The following is a 9,095-nucleotide window of genomic DNA, read 5'->3' as shown; positions in this document are numbered from 1 at the left end:
GGAAATGTAGAAAACAGAAGTGAAGAAGATTCTTGGAAAAACTACCTTCCTGGCAAAAAGGAAAGGTATCTCTATGGGCCATGCTACAGCCAATATATGAACAAATAAAAGGGACTCATTTGGGTGCTGTATGTGACAACTATTTGACTATATTCCTCTCGTACTTTAATCCCCAAAGTTCCTTTATCAGTTTAAAATCTTTTCAAAGGACTCTTTTCCTTGAACTGAAATCTGACAATAATGCCCAAAACGTGACTGATGCCCTTTTGTTGAAAGTGGATTAATTACAAAATAATTCCCCTTTTCAAGATCGGGCCACATTATGGACTCTTTTAAATATTAAAAAACTAAATATGGCCCTCATGAATTCATTCAACAAGTTATTCCATAAGGGTTATTTTGTCTTAGGCAATGCTCTCACGGCGGGGAATGCCGCGGTGAACGGTGTCCAAGCCCGAGACAGACGTTAAGTTTCTGAGTTTAAGCTGAACTGTGCTCTCGTGCGAGTAACAGTACTGTCGATGCATAAACCCTCTGGCTTCTGTTCACCAAGATTGTTCATTGGCCTGATCGTCCTAACCAGGAGGGAATCCAGGGGTAGATGACTCGTCTAGGTTTGTAAGCAACTTTTCATACTGTGGCCATCACCTCCTGCCTGAAAAGTCATAAAAATATGGTCATTAGGTTTTTGTAGGCATTAATAATATCGTTGTAATAAGGCAGCTCAGACCTCTCTCGTTTCTATGTAAACAAAAAATTGCTTTACACAAGGGGTGTGGGCGTCTTCTGGCTTTCATTTGTTTTCAGTGTGTTTATGTAGCTTAATTGTCTCATCAGGCACTTTCCCAACATAATTATGCTTTTTAACAAATGGTGTTTATGGCAACCCCTAACAGTGCAAAAGAAAGGATTAGTTTCATCCTCTCATTCCACATTTTGATTCCCTGTGGACAGTTAAATCACACAAAGATGGTGTTAGAAAAATCTACCTTCACAGCAAAAGCTGGAATTAGCGGCCACCAGGCTTTCGGAGGGCAGTCAGGCTTGCGAGCAAAAGGGGTAAGTGTCTCCCTGCCTCTACCCTCACAAAGTAACCCAGAGCAACCCCGCCAGCGTTCAGTGGTTTGGGAGAACGCGCTCCCCGTCCGCCCGTCCCTCCAATCACAGTTCCATGACTTCCGGCCATAAACCAAAAAGCTGCCGCCCCTGGGGAGGAACGCGCGGGGCCGGCGCCGAGGGGAGCCGCCCGCGACGGTTCCGCCAGATCACCTGCCTCCCGCGCACGCACCACCTTTCGCGCTTTCGGGGCGGCAGAAAGGCTCGCCGAGGGGGCGGGGGCGCGGGCTGCGGTTGGATCCGCCGCTGGGACTCCCTGCGCCGCCCCGCAGCGGGGCCGGTGTGCCGCGGCCACGTGGGCCGAAGGCTAACCCTACGGAGCCGGCGCGGGCCTCGGGGCAGTCCCCCGCCGCCCCGCGACGCCCGCCGGGAGCAGCGTCTCCAGGGCCCGGGAGCGAGGCACGGCCGGCGGCGGGGCTGCCCGGGACTGGTTCTCCAGCCAGCGCTCCCGCAGCTCCGCACGAAGGAGGAAACCGACCGGCGCGCGCGGAGGGGCGGCGGGGTGGGGCGGCGCGGAGCAGGGGTCGCCGCCGCGCGTGAGCGGCGCGCAGCTTCCGCCTCCGGCCCCGCCCCCCGGACGCCCGGCTCGCGCGCCAGCCCACCGCCGCGTAGCGCGGAGCACGCTCCCCGGGCCGCCGCCTGACCTCCGGCCCGCGCCTCCTGCGCCTGCCCCCGCCCCCGCCGGCTTCCCTCCGCGCCCCCGCCCCTGCAGCCCTCCGCAGCCCTGCGGCCCGGAGCTTAACGCTCTGCCTGGAATTGCCTTCTCGCCCCTCTCCTTTAGCTTGGGATTCTCCACACTCGTCTCTTGTTAATGAATGACTTTGTAAAAGGGCATTAGAATCTAATGATGAGGTCATTATCCGTTAATCACACACCCAGCAGGGGGCTCTTCGGAGCGCGCGCGGAGGGCACCGTTTCAGTGAAGGCTCCCCTGAGAAACACCGCCAGCGCTGGTGAGCAGGGGCTGGACCCGTCCCCGGACAAAAGCAGTAGTGGCACCTGCCCGTTGACTCAGAGTTACAAGCAATTTGAACCAGGCATTAAGCATTTCCCTTTTTTTCTAGGCCAGTGAACCTTGAGAACACATTTCTCCTACAAAAACCTGTTTTTTTTAAAATATATATAGCAAGGATTAAATGTCACCGTTTTGATCCAATTTCGTTCCTGAAGTGAAATAATCACTAAATAACTACTTTGACAGAATAAATTAATTTTTAAATCTATTTTTTATTTTCTAATTATACTTTTTAAACACAGATTTGAGGAAATTAACATTTATGTGGACATTTGGTTTCTAGCCTAATGTGGCATAAAAATAAGTAACATAATGAGTGTTAAAAAAAATCAGGTTCATGATGCTTCTCACATCATCATCATTGTACTGAGATGTCACAACAGTATTATGTGCGATTGTGTCAGATCCTGCCTTCTCCAGCTCGGAGTGTTGGCAGGTAGGAGGGTTGTTGGCAAGAGGAGGGGTGTTAACCTCAGGATCCTGGATTCGTTCCAAGGCTGGTAATTACATTCTGCCAGCCAAAATTCATCCCATAATTTTAATTGGATAAATCCTTTCTGGCCTAAGCTACTGCTATGCCTGTCAAACTGTTGCCACATTTCACCCCAGAGGTGTCTGTGTTTTAGTTGCAAGAATCAGTCCCTTTGAGGTTGGCTTATCAATTTAAATCCTCAAAGTGCTTTGGGATCCTGTGGAATTAAATATATATTTAGGTATTTTTTTTTTCTCTACTGAATCTGTAATAGAAATGCGTAAAATAGACATATACCCATGTTAATGCCTAAAAACCAATACCCAGCAGATCTATTTAATGTCAGCATTAATTTCAAAATAATTTAACTAGACCACTGCCCCTAACTTTCTCTTCTCTCCTTTTGAGAGCTTTTACTGACTTTTTGAGAGAGCTTTTACTTTTAGTTTCCAGTTTACAAAAAGTACTGCAGTGTCCAACATTTCCTTCCAAGGAGGACAATGGAACTGAATGAAGGCCCTGTATCTCACCTTTCCGAACAATCCTATGACGGGACAGACTACTGGCTACAAATGGAAGACACAGTAACATTACATCTAGTCTTATCTGTCCCTCCAGAGAAAACAGTGTGACACCTAGGGGCCCATGGTTCTAGCTCTAACAACTGCTATAACTAAAACTTCTTTCCCACATCTCCTAATCCTCTCTGTGAGAATTTCTTTCCCTTTACAGGGATGCTGTTAAGTAAGATAACACTTCGGAAAGCAACAACTCCCAGCAGTTACTCAGTAAACCTTAATCCCTTTCTCCACTCTCCTGAGGTCAGACAGAAATGGAGAGACGGCAGGGTCCCAGTGTTCTTGGTAGAGGAGGGCGGCATCTGCCCCTGCCTCAGGACTGTACGCATGTCTTTTTGGAAAAGGCAAGGAGATGGATACCAGCAAGTCTGATGAAAGTTCAGCAGTAAGACCGAAAGTCTTATTTTGCTCTTTTCGGGAATTGAAACATGCGCGGATGGCTGCGTTGGTTAAGTCTCTACCTTCAGCCTAGGGCATGATCCCAGGGTCCTGGAATCGAGTTCCACATCGGGGTCCCCTTGCTTGTCCTCTGTAGCTCTCTCTTTCTGACAAATACATAAATTCTTTAAAAAAAAAAAATTGAAAATTACCTTTAGCTTTTAGCTTTAGCTCAGCCACATAAAATCCTGCCTTTTTTGTTATTTAAAAGAGCTCTATGTCGCTTTTACAATGTATGAGCATCAAACCTCTCATTATTTAACTTAGTGTGCTTTGGAGGAGTTTTTCATACATTTTGGGTGAATGAGTTATCCTGACTACTCCTTTCTCCTGCTAAGCCCATGTTCGGGGCATTACTTCCTTTGATCATTACAGTTCCTGTCCAAACACAAATAAGCACCAGAAGAAAGCGTAGCTACTAGTCCTAGTGTCAATTCTATCTGTGATACCTGTTTCCTAACACTCCCATTAGTCCCTTGTGAGACAAAGATAGCTTTCTCTATCCTTCGTCTTCATTTTTGCCAGCAGGGAGAGCAGAGGTCTTAGAGGAGCTTCCCCCGGCCCATCAGAGCTGAGGTGGGTCAAAGGGAGAGGCTGTGCTCTAGTCTGGCTCCACAGAGCTTCTGGAACATAGCACTCAGGCGCTGCCCGAGCAGGGCCGGGATCAGGGTGAGGGAGTGAGGCTTTCACGTCACATGCAAAATTTAACCGGGTGCCAAAAAACTTGGTAATGCAGTGTCCTAAGAAGTTAAAATTAATGCAAAATAAGAAATCCGTGGTGAGCAAAATAACAACATTTTAAGTAAATACAGAACCCTACCCTGTACTTGTCCACCTCGGTCACCCTCAGCTCACCCTGATCCCTGCCCTGTGGTTGCGTTCCCCTTTGTACCAGTCTGTTCCTGATTGAAGGGTTAAGAGGAAACTGTACCACTCTGCCCTGCCTGCATCCTCTCCTGGGCCCCCAAAATGGGCAGCAAAACCAGAAATGTCAAGGGTAGAAATTTCCAAGCTAGTGGTTACATATAATTTATAGTCTGTTGAAGAGCTTTCTAGACCTCCATATATAGGCCAAGTTACCTCAAGAGAAGGCAAACCCTTATTAGAACAAGCAAAAGAATCAACTCTATTAACTAATACGTTTCTTTACCTATTTATCTGACACCTTTCAAAATACGGTAATTAGAAAGTTTCCTTTTGCACTTGGGAATTTTGAAATAATGTTTTAAAGACCATTTTAAATTAATGCTATGAGACTGTTTTCTAACTTCATATCCCAGCACTTACCTCTGTTCAGGAAAATGTGAGAATTTCCCTTAGAAAGACAGAAATCTAATTCCCTTTTTAAAAAAAGATTTATTTGGGGTGCCCGGGTGGCTCAGTGGGTTAAAGCCTCTGCCTTCGGCTCAGATGATCCCGGGGTCCTGGGATCGAGCCCCACATCGGGCTCTCTGTGAGCAGAGAACCTATTTCCCTTCCTCTCTCTCTGCCTGCCTCTCTGCTTAATTGTGATCATTGTCTGTCAAATAAATAAAATCTTAAAAAAAAAAAAAAAAAGATTTATTTATTTATTTATTTGAGAGTGAGAAAGAGCACACGAGCAGGGGAAGGGGCTGGGGAGAGGGAGAGAATCCTCAAGCAGATTCCCTGCAGAGCATAGAGCCTGACTCACGGCTTAATCCCAGGACCCTGAGATCACGACCTGAGCCGAAATCAGGAGTTGGATGCTGAACCAACTGAGCCACTCAGGGGCCCCCGAAATCTAATTCCTAATGCAAATTTTTTTCTTTGAATATTTTACTTTCACCCTCTTTTGCCCTAAATCAGATTTCATTCTGCCTTCTTTCTTCGTGAAACGTGGAAAGATTTTACTTCTTCTTCCATGTACATGTGGTCTGATAAATGAATAATTTTAAAGAGTGACCTTAGTTATCTTTCCAGGACAAGTTAAATACAGAATTGGTTTTAATGACTTGTTTTAAACTGAATCATGGGATATTATGAAATATCTGTTCTATTAGTCATTGTCTAAAACAGCAAATGGGTTTCACTGCTGCCATTTTTAGTTTGTAGTGGGGGAAGTTATGCTAGTAATTTATTTTAAATGACTAAAAGGAGCCTCATGTCCAGAAAGAAGTTATAACAACTAACAGAAATACTTCCACTGCCCATACACCGCTGCCTTAATCATGGGAAATGATCTCCAGCCATTTTTGTCTTTATGAAGGAAGAAAAAAAACCACAAGATTTCCAGAATTAACCTTCTCCACCTACATTTTTGGGAAATGTCTTTCCCCCTTACACAATATGGATTCACTTGACTGATTTTATCATTAAAGAGTAGTAGGCTAGAATGTAAGCATAGTTATTAGCTTAAACTTGAATCACTTGTTATGCATTCTGTTCATTCATACTAGGCATATCTAACGTAACTAGCCAAAAACTAAAAGTCTATGACCTATCCACCCCTTATTTCATTCTTTGTCTTTTTATACCACGTACACCATGTTTTATATAACATATACCTTTTTATTCTGCATGGTCACTCAGTTGTGTGTTCCTTTATTATAGAACCTAGGCATTGAATGGAATGAAGTTTCTCCTAGATTCTCTCCCCAAAGCTGTTTTCTTATAGCTATTAATTATGTTGCAGATGAAAAACAATTCCTAAAATAGACTTTTCATTTTTGCTAAAATTTGTTTTTAACTTATGGGACTACATTAGAATTATTCCTAAAACAATAATTCACAAAATGTATCCTTTTATAACCAGAAAATTTCTGCGAATGTTTAGAAACATTTTCCCCTAAGTAAAAAGAATTTTGGTTGTATCGTGAGGTTTTGTCAAGAAATATTTACTTTAAAACGCCCACCACTGGGTGATGATTGCCAGTTTTCATTAGGAAGGATAATATATCTTGTGACAGTCCCAATAGTGACCATCAGGCAACTGAAGGCACTCTGTATTGTTGTCTTTAATGTCTCATGTATGTGCAAGAGAATGTCAACTGTTGTGGATACCAGGAGAGTAACCTCCTATATGCACAGAAATCTGAGACCTTGGACACAAGCATTTCCATGATGTGTGCCTGTCCTCATTCACATGTGTGTTCAGAGCCATTCCTTGCTTTGAAAATGAGCCTCTCAGGAGAGAACCAGTTCTGCTGTTGGTCGGATCTCTAAGCTCTGTCTCTGCGGGACATCCAAACTGAAGGTTCCAATGAAGTTTTTCTTGCTCATTTGTTTCTCTTGTATTGTACCTCTTTGTGTTTGAAGCAATTCACTTTTTAAACGTATTTTTCATTACTTTTAAATAGAAAGTGTCTAATTTCTTAAGAACAGGTGAGCAAGATTGATTTGTTGGTGCTGTTGTTCTTCATGGCTTCTTTCTCCTACCTTGTGCCTCACAGTTATCACACACCTCTTTAAACTTGAAGTTTTCTGGTTTTTGGAGAGGATTTGAAAATATAAATTCACAGAAGTTCAGGTCAGAAAAGACCTTAGAGCTCATCTGGGACGTCATCATAACCTTCGTTCCAGCGATGTCTGATCTGGAACAAAAAGACAATAGGGGTGGAAACTGAGTTTGTGATGAAGCAGGGGGAGGGGTGGGTGCTGTAGGTCACCCCCATTCTTTGCTCCTGCCACTGCTTCTTCCATGGCCCCTCCCTGAACCCTAAAGTGCCTGTGAAAATCACCAACTAGTTCAACCCCTTTTCTGGGGCTTGAAAGCCTTTTTTACCATGGCGTATCAAGTTCTCATCTTTTGAAGATTAACTATTGTGAAACAAGTCTATGACGCCGTCTCAGAACACAAGCGCTGTGAACAATCCACACTAGTTTAAATTATTGGGTTTTATTGATAATTTCTGTCGAGAAAAAGAAATACGAACAGATACTCAAATCTGAAATGATTCATCAAATGTTTTCATTAATACTCAAGGAAGTATGATACAGAAACCTGGAAGGATCACGATTGGGGAGGGGCGGGGGGGCGGGGAGGGAGGGAGGAGAAAAAAGGATTCAAAAAGATGCAAATCAGACGGTTATGGTGCAACTGCAAGCAAGGAGGAAAGGGGCTTAGGTCCTGCGTCCCTAACTGATTCAGACCAGATGGCTGTAACACAGCCCTGCCTTTCCCGGGGCCTCTGTCACCTTTACCATCAGTATTTTCACATCTCTGTTTGGGGTACAATGATGGCAGTGTTTCCCACGGGAGATTGCGGTATTTTATTTAGATATGGGCCCATTTTTTCTTCTCTCCCCTCCCTACCCAGTTTTTTTTCCCTTGATCTCAAAGTATATCATTTGATCTATGGGCTAAACAGAATGACCACAGAACTGGACTAGAGCAGGGGTTTCAGCTACCTATGTTTTAGAGCTGAAAACCTATGTTTTAAATTAAAATATGAAAATATTAAATTGAAATAGAGCATGAAAATACATTTTATAAATCATAATCAAACTGTATCAAACATTCGGTTGACAACTACTAATTTTACTCAAGTAAAATTCAAACAGTTGTTAATCTCTGGGCTTTCTTCATTAATTAACATACAACATAAAAGACCCCAATTTTTGATTTCCCTAAAACACTCTCGTATGTTTTTATTTTATTTTTTTATTTTTTTAAGATTTTATTTATTTATTTGACAGAGAAAGAGAGAGAGAGCACAAGCAGAGGGAGGGGCAGACAGAGGGAGAGGGAGGCAAAAGGAGAGGGAGAAGCAGGTTCCCTGCTGAGCAAGGAGCCTAATGCTGGGCTCTATCCCAGAACTCTGGGATCACAACCTGAGCTGAATACAGACACTTAACGGACTGAGCCACCCAGACGCCCAAAACACTCAAAAAAAAAAATTTTTTTTTAAGATTTTATTTATTCATTTGACACAGAGAGATCACAAGCAGGCAGAGAGGCAGGCAGAGAGAGAGGGAGGGAAGCAGGCTCGCCACCCAGCAGAGAGCCCGATGTGGGGCCCGATCCCGGGACCCCAGGACCATGACCCGAGCCGAAGGCAGAGGCCTCAACCCACTGAGCCACCCAGGCGCCCCAACACTCAAATTTTTTAAGAAATTACTCAAATAATAAAACATATGTTAAATTACTAATATACAATTTGATTATCTAAAACTTATTGATAAAAGCAGAGAAGGTTAAGGAAAAAATATTATTTATTTATTTATGTATGTATTAGGCAGAGAGAGAGAGAGAGGAGGAAGCAGGCTCCCCGCTGAGCAGAGAGCCCGATGCGGGGCCCGATCCCAGGACCCAGGGACCATGACCTGAGCCGAAGGCAGAGGCACCAACCCACTGAGCCACCCAGGCGCCCCAAGGAAAAAATATTTTAAAAATCTATCCCAGGTGTAACCAAAAGTAGCTATTGACATGGGAATTAACCAATTAGGAGATTATATTCTGCAGAATAACTTGATCTTCCCAAGTATGTCCACCCTTAAAACAAATACCAAATAATAT

The sequence above is a fragment of the Martes martes genome, assembly GCF_963455335.1.
Source record: "Martes martes genome assembly, chromosome: 3".
NCBI classification, from domain to species: domain Eukaryota; kingdom Metazoa; phylum Chordata; class Mammalia; order Carnivora; family Mustelidae; genus Martes; species Martes martes.
Note: the sequence above shows the minus strand (reverse complement) of the source record.